This window comes from Ctenocephalides felis, unplaced genomic scaffold (assembly GCF_003426905.1).
Source record: "Ctenocephalides felis isolate EL2017-DRISC unplaced genomic scaffold, ASM342690v1 CF-g0.4_SCAFFOLD_00845, whole genome shotgun sequence".
In the NCBI taxonomy this organism is placed as follows: domain Eukaryota; kingdom Metazoa; phylum Arthropoda; class Insecta; order Siphonaptera; family Pulicidae; genus Ctenocephalides; species Ctenocephalides felis.
The window spans coordinates 23912343-23931215 of record NW_020536999.1 but is presented as its reverse complement, the minus strand read 5'-3'; the positions used below and the strand labels follow the sequence as shown (position 1 = coordinate 23931215).

Here is an 18873-nt window from a genome sequence, read left to right as displayed (position 1 = left end):
TTTTAAACGTTATTAAAACTGTCGATTTATATAAATTGTACATTTTTTTATAATTTATAATACAGATTGCAATAAATCACGTACAACTTAATCTTAATCATGTAAATAAATTTATAAAATTGCTTGTTTTCAATATTGATTTTTTTTGGTCATTATACGGATTCTAAGTTTTGTTTAAAAATGCAGTAGAGATTTTTAGTATCATTGTATGAAGATTGTCCGTCTACGTTATATTTTTGAAATAGTTCTTTTTTAATAAATAGTAAATTATTTACGAGAACCGTTTCATCTCGACAATATTAAAATCTATTATCATGGAATTTAATTATAAGAAAATGCTCTTTCTGTAAGAATTCTATTTGAAGTAAGACTAGTAGAAGATTTATTATTTGATTTACCTGTATTAATTCCATGTATTAATTATTTATTTATTTCTCCTAATACTAAATGGTAATTAAATTTTGGGTGATGATCTAGAAAATAACTTGAAGGTAAATCATTCAATTTTATTTAATTAAATTATAAATGGTATATGTGTTGAATAATTCTTTTATGTCTTCTTATATATATATATATATATATATATATATATATATAAATTAACGTTATTTGTTCGTCATGTACGTCATTCCCTCGGGATCTTGTAGTTCCAATCACATGAAGGAACATTTTTAATGGGATTTCCGTTTCTAGTGGGATTTTCTTTAATTCTAGCGAATTTCAAACATGAATTTCTATGGCGGATACTAAATTGCATCCAATCGAATTAGAATCCACATTAACTCGACAGAGGATAGAATTACACACACAAATACACATATACACACTTACATATATACACATTTATATACACCATCTAACATGATAAACGTTGTACAACCATAAAAAATACTTCTAGAAAAATTTCAGTATAAAAAATAACCAAAATTTAAAATATAAGCGAAAGCTCAAACTAAAATGAATGGTTTACCCACTGCAACGCGTGTCACATATACATGTTCCTGGGGCATATTAATAGTCATTGCAATGGTCAGATTTATCTGAAATTGATTTCTTTCAAATTGAATTGGCACACTTTGGGGATTCAATTATAAATTTGGGGGTACATTTATAAATTATTACCACGATTTTCAATAATTTATTATTAATGACTTTGAAAAGAATTTGACGCGTCTAGTTTTAACGATGGTTACCTTTTTGTCGACAACGTCTAAGAATTGTTTTGGAAATGTTTCAGCTGATAGAGCAGATAAATTTACTTTCCTTTAAATGCTCAGAGTGAAAAGCGTCCATAAAAAGGATGATAATTGTTCAATTATTTAGATAGATGAAAAACGACCATTAATAAATATTTTAGAAGCGACTTCAATTAATCTAGTATACGTTTCGAGTCCAGGTTTGGCTCATATTCAGTGAGTTAAAAAGTTTCAAAATAAGTTACCAATGTATTTATTCTATTATATTATTTTTCGTCGAATAATCGATTATTGGAGAAACTGGATATGATGTAATCTTTTAACCGGTTGTTAAGAGGTTCTCTTGGTAAGAATTGGACTGTAAACGAGTTTTTTTTTAGAGCCGACCACACAATGATGCAGTTCCATCTTCTTTGAAGTACCATATCTAAAGGCAATTTCACACGAATCAACATTTTGTTGAATTTATTAATTTTATCTCTAGTAACTTTTCAAATGCTAATCTACTGTTAGTAAAATATTTATCAAATTTGTACAATATCAACTAATTTCTTATACAACTTATATTTTTCATATACCAACAATCTGCAATCACCAAGTCAGTGTAAATAAAAAATGCAATTTCGAATATAGTTACTATTTTGATATTTCTTTACCCAAGTTGTCTGAATCTTTTCACAATTTTGGTGTGATTTATACAACTGTTGTTATAATGTTAATTTTATTGAATAGGTTATGGTTATAGGTTCGGTTTAAAATCGTTTTATGGCCTGTTTTCTTGTTACAGATTTTTTTTCATCGACGTCGTTAAACTTGACGTTGTTGTCACACATTATCTGTGCCGTAGGTTTTGTTCGAATTACCATATGGTCGTTATTTATGGTAGTGAAAGTCGAGGAATAATGTTAGATTATCTTAGTGGGTAGCTATGGGTAGATGTAAACCGTAACGATATTAATGAGAGAAATTTTGTATTTAACTTTTAATTTAATTTGGATATTCGTTTGTTTATTTTGCTTCACATAAGGTGTTCCATGGCGTAGCGGTTGTGCACACTGCCTTGTGTGGACATAGTGGTGAGTTTGAACCACCGCTCTGAATAACCTGATATCATGCAGTAGTGATATCAATTTTCACTTGATCAAAAATATGAACTCCTTGATAGTTTTTTAGGTACACCTTGATAGTAGTCATGGCCCCTTGATAGTAGTCCTGGACCCCTTGACATTTATCATGGACCCCTTGACATTTTTCATGAATCACTTGACATTTTTCATGAATCACTTGAACATTTTTCATTTGCTCCTTGACAATTTTTATAGACCCCTTGATAGTTCAGGTTTTATGACCCCTTAATAGTTGTCATTGACATCTTGATAGTAGTCCAGTACCCATTGATAGTTTTCGTGAAACCATTGTCAATTGTCGTGGAACCATTGATAATTGTCATGAACCACTTGGTAGTTGTCATGGACCACTTGATAGTTGTCATAGACATTTTGATAGTTGTCATAGACATCTTGATAGTTGTCATAGACATCTTGATAGTTGTCATAGACATCTTGATAGTTGTCATAGACCTCTTGATAGTTGTCATAGACATCTTGATAGTTGTCATAGACATCTTGATAGTTGTCATAGACATCTTGATAGTTGTCATAGACATCTTGATAGTTGTCATAGACATCTTGATAGTTGTCATAGACATCTTAATAGTTGTCGTGGACTCCTTGATAGTTTTAATGGACCCCTTGATATTCGTCATGGACCCTTGATGGTCCATATAGACTCCTTCGAGAATGGCTGCTCTATTTCAACTCGGTATATTTTAAAACCAGAATTGAATGAAAAAGTACAGCTGATATTGTACTAGACCAACTAGTTAGAATAAAAATGTTTTTTAACAATCTGGGAATCTGTAACAATAATCCTTGTGTACGACATTATTATTATACCATATTACGACAACTTTTCTAGTTCAATCTGATTATTAAGCCGACTCTATAATTTTTAGCTTTCTCTTGTCTTGTCTTTGAAATAAGTACCTACAAAAGTTTAATGCAATTTTTTACTAATGTCAAAGTTTAAAGGCAAAAAAAATCTCATAATTATGAATATTTCGGATAGAAAATTGTGCTTGAATCGGATATGATTCAATACTATATTTTTACATTATTTATGTTTAATATAAATGTTTATTAATTTTTTATATTAAATCTTGGATTTTATAATTAAAACTATATAACTTATATAATCAAAACCTTGGATTTCAAACATTTTAATTGAATCAAGATAAAGGCAAAATGTTGACATGATACTTAAATTTCAATAAGATATTGATAAGTTATTTCAAAAATATATAAGAAAGTACCAAGTAAAAAATTAAATAAATACAATAATAATATAATATTTCAATTTTGCAATTTTTTTATAGTTTTTTAATTTAATTTTGTTATTTAATTTTTACTTTAATACTGAAAAAAAATCTATAATTTCTTATCAAGTCTAGTATTTTGTTCCTTGGATTTTGTACAAATTGACCAGTTGGAATATTTGTATCTGAATCAATACAAAAAAGTAAGATTTTTTATTACCATTTATCTACGACGTTAAGTGTTAAAAATATAAAAAAAATCATGTAATGTTAATAAACCAATTTATTATATTTTAATAATTATGTATATGACAAAAATTATCCAATACAAACAATATTTCATGTTTGACGATGAATCTGAGAAGTTTCCAAAAAAACTTGAAAAACCTGCATTACATCTTTATGTATGTATATATATATATATATATATATATATATATATATATATATATATATATATATGAGTGAACAACTATTTTTGTCGATTTCATGAATAAAAGACATTTTAGAAATAAATGACAATATTAAATTATCATAACCCGTTTACGTATGCTGTGTACAATTGTGTATATACTATATATATATATATATATATATATATATATATATATATATATATATATATAATATATATAATAATTATTTTAGTTGTTTCATGACTATAAATTCCCTTCGACTCAAAATAAATACTGTGCATGTTACTTCCACAAAAACAAGTTAGCATGAAAAAGCGAACATTTTGCAAAAAAATTATTACTTTTATTCCTCTCAAATAAATTATTCGAATAGGCTCATTCGAATACGAAGTAAGAAGAGACTGTATTATTATTATCAGCAGCCAAAAAACACTTAAATCCAGAAAGCTTAGAGCCATAAACGAATAAAATATTACACTCAGTTTTAGATGTTGCAATATTCGCATTCCGCGAATCTCTCCACAGTAATGGATGAGACGCTGGTGGAAATTTTATTCATAAATGCATTTATGCAGGAAGTATGTAGTTTTTCATTTTCTGCAGTATAATCTGGATTTTGGGGCATATAATATTAGATGCAGTTGTACTTTATTCAATTTTGAGCAATTTTCCTAAATGTTTTACATTGGAATGAGCAATTTTGCTAAATGTTTTATTTATATTGGTTGAATGATTTGTATAGTTATGAAACTTTTCCAAAAGTCATTATTCTAATCGACGAAAGTATTTACTAGATGTTTAGAAGATACCAAGTCCATGTAGAATTTTTTTATATGAAAAAAGTTGCCGTTTATTTAATTTTGTATAAGCTGGCTATACAAATTTTTCAATTAATTGGTTGGTTTAAAAGTTACAAGGTGTACACTAAATATATCCATCTCTTAATCAACTTGGTGTCCTCCATACAATTATGGTTTTCTTCTTATTGCTTATTACTTTTTATATAGATAATATTTAAATAAATATAAATTTAAGTTTTAAAGCATATACTAAGTTGATTTAAGTATGGCTAAGATATTAGAAAATGTTGATGATTTATTTTTTAATAAAGATTACGATCACACCAATTTTAATTTGTAGAGTCTTTTAGAAGTTTCAAGGGATTAAGAAATTAAGAGATTAAGCACTATTGCCGATTTTCATAATCCCCAAATATTTGAAAATATTCATTTGATATTTTTCGAGTAAGAAGTGTTTACAGATATTTGTAGTTCAATCTCTATTAAGTTCAAGCAATAAGTTTACGAACAATTTTTAACTTCTCGAACAAATCTATTACCAGCTTCCTCACTACCATGTTTATTCATACGTTTGATATCGTTTGATGTGTGTTCGTGTGAGTGTGGCCAATTTACATATATCTGACAGGACAATAAAGGCTAAATTTATGTCTTCCTTTTGCCAGCAGGGCCAAATTTTTGTCTCTCAAATTGCTTTTTGCTCTGATCTTTATCAAATAGACGCCCACGAACTTTCTGCAGGGCCACAACTAAATTAAGTGGAATTGGAAATAACAATTTTACCAAAAAAGTAATGAATGTGGTCAAAGTCTTTCATTATTTCATATACTATGAAAACTCCATTTTTTTGTCATTCGGCAATCAGTTTCAAAAACATTGTTCATTTTTTAACTTCCCGAGGTAGAAGTTTGTTTTCATGAAAAAATCTGATTTGCTAATTTTATGTTTTCTCGACGTTTCAAGCCATTCTAAATCGAATGAGATCAAATTTGGAGAAAGCATGTGTGTGTGTGTGTGTGTGTATGTGAACAGATTTTTTTACCGTAAACGGCTGGACAGATTTCAGAAACATAAAAGCCATTTTATGTATCTCGATGAGTTTCTCAGCTTTGTGCCACGATCGGCCGAGCCATTTCTTTATGGCTTTATGTAATTGGTATTAATGAACATACTAAACCATTAAAGTTCTACGGAAACTAATTTAATTATAAAAAATATTGATTTTTGAAAATTTGCTTTTAGAAAATACGCCGAGTTAACGTGTTTGTTCGTTTTCAATTATGTGTAATGAATCCACTCGGAATACTTTTAATCACTCATATCATCAATTAATTTATTTTTTATTAAGTCGATTATTTACACATATCGCGAAGTTCATGTAACTTGCCTCAAGGCAAAATACCAATACCAACTAGTTTATATTATATTAAGTATGTTTTCTAATTTTAATTTTTTATTTACTCTCGAATTAGATAACGAAATAAATAAAGCCTCTTTTATAATTTTTTAATGAATAATAAACACGAACAATGATAAAACATCAGCAATTTCATCTCTTGACAAGTACCAGAACAACGCAAAGGGACTAGTGTCCTTTGAGAGGACACACAAAGGGTTTTAAGTTACTCCAGAATGAATTTATTAGTGCGGGCTCTTGTCGAAAAGATAAACATAATTCAGAATACGTACATAGGGCTTTATATTTATGCATTTATGTATTATATATTTGAAACTTTTAAACTCCTTGAGTAATATGAATGAAATTGAAAATTATTTGAAAAACTGGTTCATAATTATATTAAGATTTTAAAACATTATACAGTCTATATCAAATATGTATATTTTAAAATCAAACGTAATTTAGTTTAAACGTTTTCAGTATTGAATTGATTTCAAATTAGATGCATTATTATCATAACTTGAACAATTTTTAAAACGTTTGTTTAAATTAGTTGAAATAGTAGAATAAATCATTTATAACTAATATACTGTGAAATTATAACTAATTGTGTAGCAGGAAATAAATGTGATACGTTTACATCATTTTTATATCTACATTTAAGATTTTTACACCTTCAAAAATTATTTATGAACAGAGCGAATTGTTCTGAACTTTTCTGTAGTTAAAATAAAGTTGTAGAGTTTATATTTATCAAGAAACCTCAAAAATTACAAACGTCAATAGATAAATGATCCAAAAAGTTTTATATGTAATCAGTCAATTTTATACTCATAATTTCTTGATAATACTCTAATTATTGAAAATTGATAAATAACATTATTAATACTATTAAATAAAATAACACTTCAATTTATACATAAGTATTTACAAAGCTATGCAACAGTAATATTAAATTTGTATCAATTTGCCCAATATTACATTTATATTATACATGCGATTTGCTCAAAAAACGGTGTAATAAATATAAGACGATTTAAAATATATACTTATTAGCCTTTTTTTCTCTCTTGAATAATGAGGGTACCAGCTCTCTCACTAATTCCCTCCCGGCGTCATCATATGAAGAATGATGAGAAAAGGCAAAGAGACATTAGTATTTCTGCATTGTTCTGTTGCATTAAAACGCAAGATGCAATCATACTGCAGTCTTGATTAAAACCGCAATGCACACAAAATATTATCCGACAAAGCTTTTGAAACTTTGTTGAGAGAGAAACAAGATATATATATATATATATATATATATATATATATTCCCAGAAAGCTTTCCTGTCATACATTGTTCTGAATATCATAATTTGTACAAAAGCGTTTGCCAATTCAAATAGAACTACACATGGCGGGTGGAGAGGTTGTCTCTTCCTAGAGTAGTGATTTAAAGGTGTACGGCAATGCTCATAGTGTTAAATCAAAATTTTAATATATATAGGTGAAAGGACGTACACGCCGCCAGCCCTGTCAAAATCAGTAAATAATTTTCACAATTTATATTAAATCTAAAACAGAATTCTGTTTCGCATGTTGGCCCGGTTTTCTAATATGTTTATATATTTATATGTGTTGTGAAGGTACGTGTATGTTTCTAATGACCGCCAGGGTGCACCCTTTTGTATTTTACATGTCCAAGGGTCAAACCTTATATTTTCACCCTTGTCAAGCTGTAAAACGGGGTCGCCCATTGTTCAAATGAAAGGGAGAGGATGAATTTCCCTTTAATTGTGTTTAAATATTAAAAGAAAACAATGGAAATGCAAATGCGTTGTAATTTCAAAAACGGATTGTGGGTGTTTCAGAGCCCCAGAGGATCGAATTTTTTTGAGGCATACGTTTTAAAATTCGACCCCACAGACTGCGTGTAATGTTTACATCAAAAGAATGAAAGGTAATATAATAACATGGGTTTTGCATTGTTGTTGAAATTGGGTAAAAAATATATGATGTTATTTTCGTTTAGACCTGCTTTATTGTGTATTACATCTCTTGTACTTTCTAAACGGTTCGCATAGTGTGAAAATTATGTTCAGACAAATTTTTCTCCAATATTGTAGTTTCCTCTAGCAACTCTCTACCCTTAAAATTTACTGCAGAAAATAAAACATGCTATCCAATAAGAAAATGTATTTTACACCTGGACTACATCAGTAAACCTAAATTTAGTAAACCTAAAAATCCGATTGTAACCATTTTAGCAACTTACTAAGTTGCCATCTTAATCCTTCCATTCGAATTTAATCTTATCAATTGAAAAGGCAAAAAACAGATAGATACCTAACATGAGTATCGATTAAGGTTCCAACTAATTTGTTGGATTCCACTAAATTCCATCCTGCAAATCCCATAGCGAATCCATTCGCGTGCAACCAGATGGATATTCAATTAAATAAGAACAATATATGCAATGGCAATCAATTTTCTATCAATACACGTTCATCATCAGAATTATCCATAAACACAAACGGATTTAACAAGCATTCAATTTATACATCCTATGTGCCTCCATATATACATTTATATATATACATATATATATATATATATATATATATATATATATTTAGATATATATATATAACAGTATGTATATATCTTTGTGTACGAAATGTTAGCTCCAGAGATAACTAATGATACATCACTAATTGCTGAACGCCCGATGTACCGATTTCGCGCCGTTAAATCGTCAAACGATCCCAACTATTACTCTACACGCGAGTAATAGAGAGAGAGCTGGAAGGATATTCCATATAGACTTACGTAATATATACCGATATTGTTTTTTACATATATTGTTCTATAAAGTACATAGAGGCCCATAAAAATGTACTTACTGTACAATGTAGTTCTTCAACATGACCTTGCTACTGGTCCAACACAATTTATCTCAGATAATAAAGTTTTTTTTCGCTCATATTTGTTGAATTTCCACAAATGGGAAAATACGCGCCGTTCTTTACAATTTAACTAATCGTAGCAGATCTCACCTCTACCACCAAATGTTAGAAATGTTTTGTTTGTTCCTTGCGTTCAGGTTCTACAATTTCGTCACAATCAAACACACAAACTTTGAATTTAGTTTTATTACATAAAGTTTATATTAAATATTTCAGAAACACATCGACATTTGCAAAAGACCAGTATATAATTTTTGAAATGATTACTACAATTTTGAATGGTAGTTTTTAGAAGTTTGCTATGGACGACTGTACAGAGACTTGAATGCAAAGACACAAGGCACGAAACCACATAAGCATAAATTTGCAAAATAAATTATGTAAAAATGTACTATACACAAGAGAGTAAACTGGGGAAAAAATAATAAAAAATCATCATTTTCAAAAAAGGGGTTCGATTCAGACACGTGCCGAAAGTTTATGATGCCACGTGCTTTTGTTTGTTCCTTGGCCCGAATGATTGAGCAATTTCAATTTCATACTTCGGAAAAAGAACTATTTTGATGTAGATAATAAACCGGTTATTTTATACATTTCTCAGTTTTATTCATTTTATACAATGATCTGCTCAATCTGGGTTTAAGTTTATTTATTTCACTGGCGTGCTGTCTATTACTCTGATTCTTTTAGAATAAAGTTCTCGTGTTTTATTATTCGGCGTTGTAATTAAAACGTAAATTTAGTTTTTGAACTTTTCTGTTTCCTTTATTAAGCTTTTCTGTATTCTGTAAGTCTTGTTTTATTCAAAATTAGATTAGTATTGTTTCCTTTTGGGAAATAGACTCTTTGTTATATGTTTTATAATGGACAAATGGTTTCATTGAGAGATTCATAATTGATGAATTTATGAAAAATATATTTCGAATGATGCAATCTCAAAATCTATCATTTTAGTGGGAATAGTGAATTTGATATTGATGTATTGATATATTTATTTAATATATCTTCTGCAAGTTTTACAAAAATTTTTTTGTCTGTATAAAATATTTGCCTGATGATCATCCTTGCAACTTTTCAAAAAATAAAATTAGTTTATTCAATGTTCGTGAAATAATTAGTAAATTGCTAAAAAAACAATTATTTGATTCACTTTTTAATGTGTGCAACCATTTGCTCTATCTATGAATTATAATGGAAAATTAAAATCGTCATTTAAATAAATAATATAATAAAATTAAGATAAATAAATAATTTATCAAATATGAGTTGTGTGATTGCCTTAGTTATATAATATAAAATTTTCAAAAATTTTAGCTAATATTGATAATAATTGAGACTTTTGTCAAGTCCAAATACTCGAGAACAATTCCGTATACTCTCAAAACGTTAATTTAAATGTTTTATTATTATTGAGTTTTATTGGAGGAACTTTTCTTTAATGCAACTTGTTAAGAAATTCATCGACTATGAATATTCTATTGAAAAAAAAATTTTTTAAATCCAATAACTTATAATCTGTTTTATCACTAAATGACTCTAGAACCACTCCTTGTACTCATAAATTGCTTTCGAAAATGAAAAATATTCTCGCCAAATTTTATAAAAACGTCTTGAACCTAATAAGAGCCAAATGTTTCGCTAAAACTTCTACCTTTTACCTTAATTTGGCAAATGAGGGTTCAAAAGATGCCAAATATAAAAAAAGACGCCTACTTTCCTCGGGAATATGCAAATTCGATTCGTTTCCATTTTCCTCGTTCTCTGTTTATATTTCCCGAAGCCACAAGTGTGTGTGTGTGTGCAAAATTGATGTTCTGGCTAAAGTAGACGAACTTGATCGTGGGTTCCTTTGCTTTGATCTGAAAGAGGATAGTAGAAAATAGATGATGTGAATCTATCAACGTTCCACCGCGCTGAAAACTATTAGTTTCAGTCGAATTAAGAGCTGGGAATGAATAATTTAATTAATAACTTTGTTGGACCACTAATTGGATAATTCGGGAGGATACAAAAAGAAAATTTTAATTATTTTCATTGAACATATATACTGTATATAGTACATACTATTTGTTTTCGACAGGATAGATTGTAGCAGCAAGGTTCCAATTTCACTTTAAGAAATTATACTGTTCGAACCAAATAAATTACATCACAACACATATCATGTATCAAACAAACTTTTTTATTTACTATTTATTATTGTTTACACTTTGCCAGAGTAAAGGTTCAGTTGGTCATTTTCACCCCACCCCCTTGTAAGCTTTTATAGATACTATATTAAAAAACTGTTGAATCTAACTCAATATTAATAATGAATCACATATCGTATAGTTTCTCTAAAAACTTCATTCCCACTTCGATTCGAGTTAAGTAAACTACTCGAACGAAATGCATACATCTCGAAATGTGCAAGTGCACTTATAATTAGCAGAATTGCATTATCTTATCATTAAAATTCACAGAATTCACAAATGAACGAACCTAGTAATTGAATATCAATATTTCCATAGGCATCAATTCTGAGAAACTGGTATAATAATAACTATTTATGTACATAGTCATAAAATTGAATCATAATTTAGAATAAATATTTTATAATGTGGTAAAATATATATCTTTGATGATGATGAGACATATCATGGTCTTAAAATGTCGGTAATTTAGATTTATGGATGAAGTTTGTGCCAAAAACATAGTGTAGGTATTCATTCCACTCATAATGCAAAATTTTACTTACATATGGGACAGAGTATCCCAGAACTCAACGTCAAACCGAAAAGGAATGATAGTATTGACCGTAACTGAAAAAAAAATTTGAAAAAAAATATTTCACGTTGTTTGAAAATTATGAGCTTTTAAGTGCAACCTAGAGCTTTCGTGTCATTTATAGATTGTCATTTTCTTACTCAAAATTTGATAATATGTATTATATATTAAATGGCTGAACTTCTGATGGAAGCTGTCAATATACTGTAGTACATTCTTGAAGTAAAACTTCTTTAGGCGCGACTAGGGTGTAAATCCGTACGAATGCAACGGAAATGCCTTACGCCATTTCAATACGGATCGATTGTGATTAGCCGTCGTATCTGTTGTTGTATGCGTTCCGGCATCCAAGTTGTATATGTTCCGATACAACAAGAAAATCGGCATAGATAAATAAACATTCCAAAGTTACATCGTAGTACAAATCTTGATTCAAAGAAAAATGCCTGAATCAGATGAATATATTACCCTGTTCCTTGAAAATAATAAAACAAATTAAACATTTGTGCCGTGTACTAAACGTGAGTTTATTGATTAGAAATTATTTCTATATTATTCGTAGTTTCTATAAATCTTTGACGTTATTAAAATGGAAGTTATTTTTATGCAAGACAGATATTACAGCTATTCAAAGAATGAGATCATATCGCCAGTGAAAAAGTAAACTCTTTTTTTTTAAAGGAGTGCTTCTTACAGTCGCCCAAACTTCAAAATTTTAAATTCATAGTTTTACAAAAATTCGTACTTTTTAACTATGGTCCTTGAAATTTACGGTTTACGGTTACAGATCCAAAGTTTAAATAAATAAAAGGAATAAAAATTAACCACAATTACCGAAAAATTGTCATGAATCCAACAAAACACTAGGTTGCACTTAAAAGCTCATCATTTTCAAAGAAGGTGAGATATTTTTCTATTGTAAACAGAAATTTCAGAAATAATTTAATAATAAATTAACATTTAAGGTGCCAAACATTTGTTTCCTGTCGATCTGATCAACAAGACTTTTCGGATAATGTTCAAGGATGATTCACCAACACTTTATTCAAAATTATTGCTGAATAATTTATTATTAGTCTACCAATTTTCAAAATATTAAATTAATAGTTTTACAGAAAGTCGTACTTGTTAAATGTTGTCCTAAAAATTTACGGTTTACGGTTACTGATCCAAAGTTTAAGAAAATAAAAGTAATAAAAATTAACCACAATAACCGAAAAATGATCACGAATCTAACAAAGCTCTAGGTTGCACATAAAATAAAAGCTCATAATTTTTAAAGAAGGTGAGATGTTTTTTTAATTTTTTTTTATAAATAGAATTTTAGAAATAATTAAATTATAAATTAATATTTATGGTGCCGAATATTTGTTTTTTGTCGATCTGATCAGCAGGACTTTTCGGATAATATTCAAGGATGATTCATCAACACTACATTTAAAATAATTTCTGAATAAATTATTATTAATATGAAGAAATTAAATTACATCTCGCACTGCAAACACTTTTCATCTCCCCAAAACTTTTTTGCTTTTTCGTTTTTTGGGAGGGATGGGGCACCTCCGGCGCGCTTTTCTACAGGGCGCCTCCACCGGCGCAGAAATATGGAGCAGAGAGCACCATGTGAGGACTTGATTGGCCTGTGGGACGTTTTGATTAGATTGCGCGTTTACGTGACCATGGGGGCGCTGAAAGAAAATACTAGGAGATGAGAGAAAACTCCGAAGTTCGTTACGGACGGGCTTGTGCAAATATTGAAGTTTTGCGGTTGAGGCGAAAAGGCTCACACGTACTAGGAAGGGAATAATATTTATATCGTAAAATTTAATATATATATATATATACTCCGACATACGAGCTTATTTCTGTCCGTAACCACGATCATGTGCCGAATTGCTCGTATCTCGAAGCAATTTGTCCCATATAAATACGTCAAAAACCCATTAATACGTTTCAGCACTTTGGTTTTGTTTAGTTAAATTTAAAAAATTATATACTATTTATTATTTTAATTATAGTTTTTTCCATTCATGATATTGTGGAAAATAAGTTAGACATATTTTTGTTGAACAACTCCTGTTTTCATTCAAACTGTTTCGATGTGATTTTTATCCACAAACTTCAAGAGCTCAGAAAGCTGCTTATAAATTATTGCAAAAGCCTTAAATGTACTTATACTTTTTATCAACTCCTTCTATTTAAAAATTGTTAAATCCATGATGTCTTACACTTGTACATCCTGGCCAACCAATTCAAGATGGTCCTTTTTTTTAGAACCTTTGCTTATAAAATTATTTTTTAATATTTTTTTATATAATACATAAAACATTTTCTACTGTCCATATGGACATTCAGTAAATATAATGGCTTATACTAAATGATGTAAGGGTTGTAATTGATTGTCACTGTTTGTGAAAATTACTTGTGTTACTTCCACTTTACTATAGAAACTTAGATTGTAATGGTAGCATATTACTCTATAAACCTATTTGTGACTGAATGGTTGTAAAAGTGAATTATATTTTATTATTATTTTATAAATGTACAAAAAAACAAAAGCTCAATATATATAATTGCACCATCACTGTTAACGTACAATAAAAAATTCAAACGTTAAATTAATTCTCTATATATTCGGGTGGGTAAATCGTTACTACAGAATTAGAAAAAACAAGTATTACTGAAATTACTGACTAAAAAATAATCTACCAACATAAAATAACCAACATATTTCTACGGTAGGAAAATCATTGTGCCCCATGAAATTTTTCATATTTTCAGTTTTCCAGTAACATATTTCTAGAAAATTCCTACTCGATCAAAGATCGTATCTTGAATTTTGCTCGTATGTCGAAGTAACGGATTGTTCTTTTGGCGGCTCGTATATTGAAACACTCGTATGTCAGTCATACTAAAGTACCACTGTAGTAAGTCATCAAAAACCTACAGACATTAGGCATGATAAGTTTTAAAACAAATGCTTTTTTATCATTTACATAAGTTTATCATAAGTTATATCTAGCCCTCGAAGTAGAAAAAGAATATAATACATTTCAAATAAAATTTTGCTCGTATGTCGAAGCAACAAATCGCTCTTTTGACAGCTCATATCTCGAAACACTCGTATGTCAGGTCACTAAGGTATCACAGTAGTAAGTTATCAACAATTTTTAGACGATAGGCATTGGCATGATACTAAATTTAAAAAAACAAAATCTTTTTTCTATAATTTACTAAATTATATCCAGCACTCGAAGTAGAAAGAGAAAATCATAAATTTCATTTTCATAAAAGGAAAGTTGTGTTGCTGTATCTTTCGGCGTGTTCGGTTGCATCGCGCAACGTCGTCGGCCCCGAGGGGAAAAATGTAGAAAATGGGGAAAATCTATTTAGTGAAATATTGTTCGCCCTGCAAAACTTTGCATACATATTTTCCCGAGAACATTTCATTACCGTCGTATGGTCTGCATTGAATCGATACATAAAACTTAGGTCTGGGAAGGAAAAGAGAAGAAAGGAATTATGTGGATATAAAAGTTGGTTAAATAGAAATAATATAAATTTAGAAAAATAATATATATATATATATATATATATATATAAATGATGCCACAATGTTAGTGGCAATACTTCTCCAGAACTGCTTGAACGATCTTTATAGAATTTACTATGACTCAGAAGTGACATCAAATATTCTTCACACCTGCTAGCCAGTTTTAAGATTTGTTTTAGTTCTTGGACAAATTTCTTTTATTTTTTATAACTAGTAACTAAAAATCATATAGAGCCCTAAATGTTCACCCTTTTTTTGCAATCTCCTATTTCGTAATAGTCATTTTAGTAGTTTAATAATTTTTAATACCGCTTTCAATCAAGAAATGTTTTGCACTGAATATCAATTGTGATTTTGTTGAGCTTATGAAAAAGCTTAAATTTTACTTAAAAAAACAAATTATTTTAATCAAGGGTTGTCCAAAGTTTTTTTTTGTTTTTAATGCGTGATTGAAAAATACATATATAATTCTAGGTTCGCATTTGCAATGACCATCAATATGTTTCAGAATCATACATATGTGGCATGCTTTGCAGTGGGTAAACGATCCATATAATTAGTATCATCTGCTCTTTGCACCTATATATACTACATTCAACGCATTTTTTTTTATTAAAAATGCAATTAAATATTTATTTAGTTGATAATAAAATACGAAATAATAAAAGTCTAGGTTATATGTAGACCATAATTTTTTCAAATATATTTCTTCCTATCATCAAGAGTCTTTTTTATTTATTACACAAAAAATACATAAAATCTTATGAAGGAGCATAAAGTACGTATGCATATTTTATGTTTTCGTTTACGAATAGAATTTGCATAACAAATAGATGTACTTATGACAAGGAATAAATAAAAATATATCTCACACAACAATTTATCACACAAGGAAAAGGAACGATTTGATACAAGGAAATGCTCTTTCTACTCGAAGCAAAGAAAACAGAACAAAACATCATACAGATATATGAATATATAATGACACCTAAGGCTACGGCCAAATTTTATTGCCATTATGTGTCTATTGAGGGAAATTTATGGTATTTGCTTGAGGTACACCCAAAATATTCAACCTTATCCAGCAGGAAACTCATTGGAAGAAATAATGCACTTTTTGTTGAATCCTTTTGAAGACAAGTTGGTAAAACGTCCTATACAGTAATTAAAAATTCGCGAAATAAAAATAATCAGTCATCAATAAAAATCCATCAATAATAATAGTAATACTATTCAATTACGTAATAACAAATAATTTTTGATAATTATTATAAATGCTGTAAATTTTATTGACGTATTTTATAGATCTACTAAAAGTGCTCATATTTGGACAACGATTTTTGTGTATGCATTACACTCAGCATGCTTTCGAAATTTCTTATTTTCATTATATAAACATTTTGAAAATAAATTGCAAAGTTTCAAATTAATGTTTTTGACTATATAAGAAAATTTTACAAATTATAAAATTTTGAAATTTTAGAAAAACTATATTTTTGAAGATTTTATTAAAATCTTATAATATTGACATTATAGTTAATTAATGTACGGCAATTAATAATTTTATAATACAAGTAAGTGGACAATTAGTATTTATTCAATATTGTAACAAATTTTTATTTTATTTTGGCTAGAGTAATAAAAAATTACAAAGTTGGATTAAAGCATTATCATTTTATAGATATTTGCGTTTTGTTAAGGATACGCTATCTAACGTCTTAATGTTATAATATAAAAAATCATTTATTATTTGAAATATATCATTAATCTTAAATATTATGGAAAGTGCTGGACATATACATACTAAAAAAAATCATAAATGAGGCCAATCGTGGATGAGGTACTTAATTCTATTCACAATCTATATAAAATTTTCTATTTGTGAATATTTATTCTGATTGCTGCTGTCATTTTTCGCCCTCGGAATAAAAAGGTGCATTATTAAACATATAAAAAATGCACAACATGCAATATACGAATTTTCATAGCATGCCGTGATGCTGTTACAAAAATTTATTATTCCTAATGAGAGTTTGGGTATGTAATATGTTTCTTTTTTACATCTTTATTTTACATGATAGGGGAAATATTGATGTACTATTTATAGTAGAGCGTGACAATTTAATCATTATATTTAGTGTATCTTGTAAAATACTCGTCTAATATAAGTTCACAGAGTTGAAAAATATAATAGTACTAAATAAATATCAATCGTGTATAAATTTTTATATATATATATATATATATATATATATATATATTTCTATCGCCTTCAAGGCAGTATATTAGGATACGTTACAAGAATTTCAATGGAGTGCATTTGCTGCATACAATCCTGCAAACTTTGCAGAAACCAACTCCCACCCGCTGCCACCACTTCAGCTACAATCTACCTCAAAACAACATACACAAAACTCTATTATTCACAACCCTATCATTATCAAAACTTCAAATTCATTCCCCGTCCTTAGTTTTGTTGAAAATTTTAAAAATTCATCCCTCAAACTCGCAAACAAATTTCTTATTCTCAAAGTACGAAGCAGGCACCATCTCTGAGCAAATATTGTAACCTGTTATCGACAGAAACTTTCGAAGAAAACTCGGAGAGAGATTGTTAAGAAAAGGAACGAAATGAGTTGTATTAAATATTTAAGAGAGACACATTCCGAAAGAACGAAGAGTTAATGGACATCGTTAATGTATTATTTAAGCAACACCCCCCAAAGGAAGAGGAAAAAAGAAAGATATTTAGAAAGACTACTGGATGTAAAAAGAAATTGGAGGAAGTGATCTTGAACGTAATTAATAAAAGATTTCACAACCTAACCGGTGCATGGAATCATTTATGTGTTTATTTCTTGTATCTGTTGTAACTTTTAAAAACCATCTGACTAAAATAATTAAAAAATCGACCGTATCTTTAAAAAATATTTTATTGTTTAGCAAATTTGTGTAAAATTACATCTCGGTTTATTAATAAATGAAAACAAAACATAATAATACTGTCCACCGATGCATTAAATTTGACGTAATAATTTACCGCAACCGCAAACGATTTATAGATAATTTATCCACTTGACTTTTCTACCATAAATCTTATTCACTTTTTCTATATAAATATTGACGTTCATGTGTGTGTTAGAAATAATTTTTGTAAGATGATATCACGACATTTGTTGTATGTATATTTTTTTTCGTTATTCGCAATTGCACTTAAGATTAGCATACGACATCACGCTTGTGAAATGTACATGCAAAAAATATTGGCCTTGTAAATGGAATAGTGAAATAATAAGATGAAATATTAAAAATTAATATATGAATAATAATAAATTTGTACTGATTTAATATTGTTATTAGTTGTTGCTAAACTTAATATGTATTTAACAATAAATTAACTAGAAATATGGAAATTATT

The 18873-nt window shown here is 28.6% G+C and overlaps 1 protein-coding gene across 3 annotated transcripts in view; it reads left to right on the top strand.

Annotated features, from left to right (window-relative positions):
- Positions 1-18873, top strand: part of LOC113371669 (Krueppel-like factor luna) — a 531563-nt gene that overhangs the window by 103838 nt on the left and 408852 nt on the right. The window lies entirely within an intron of this gene.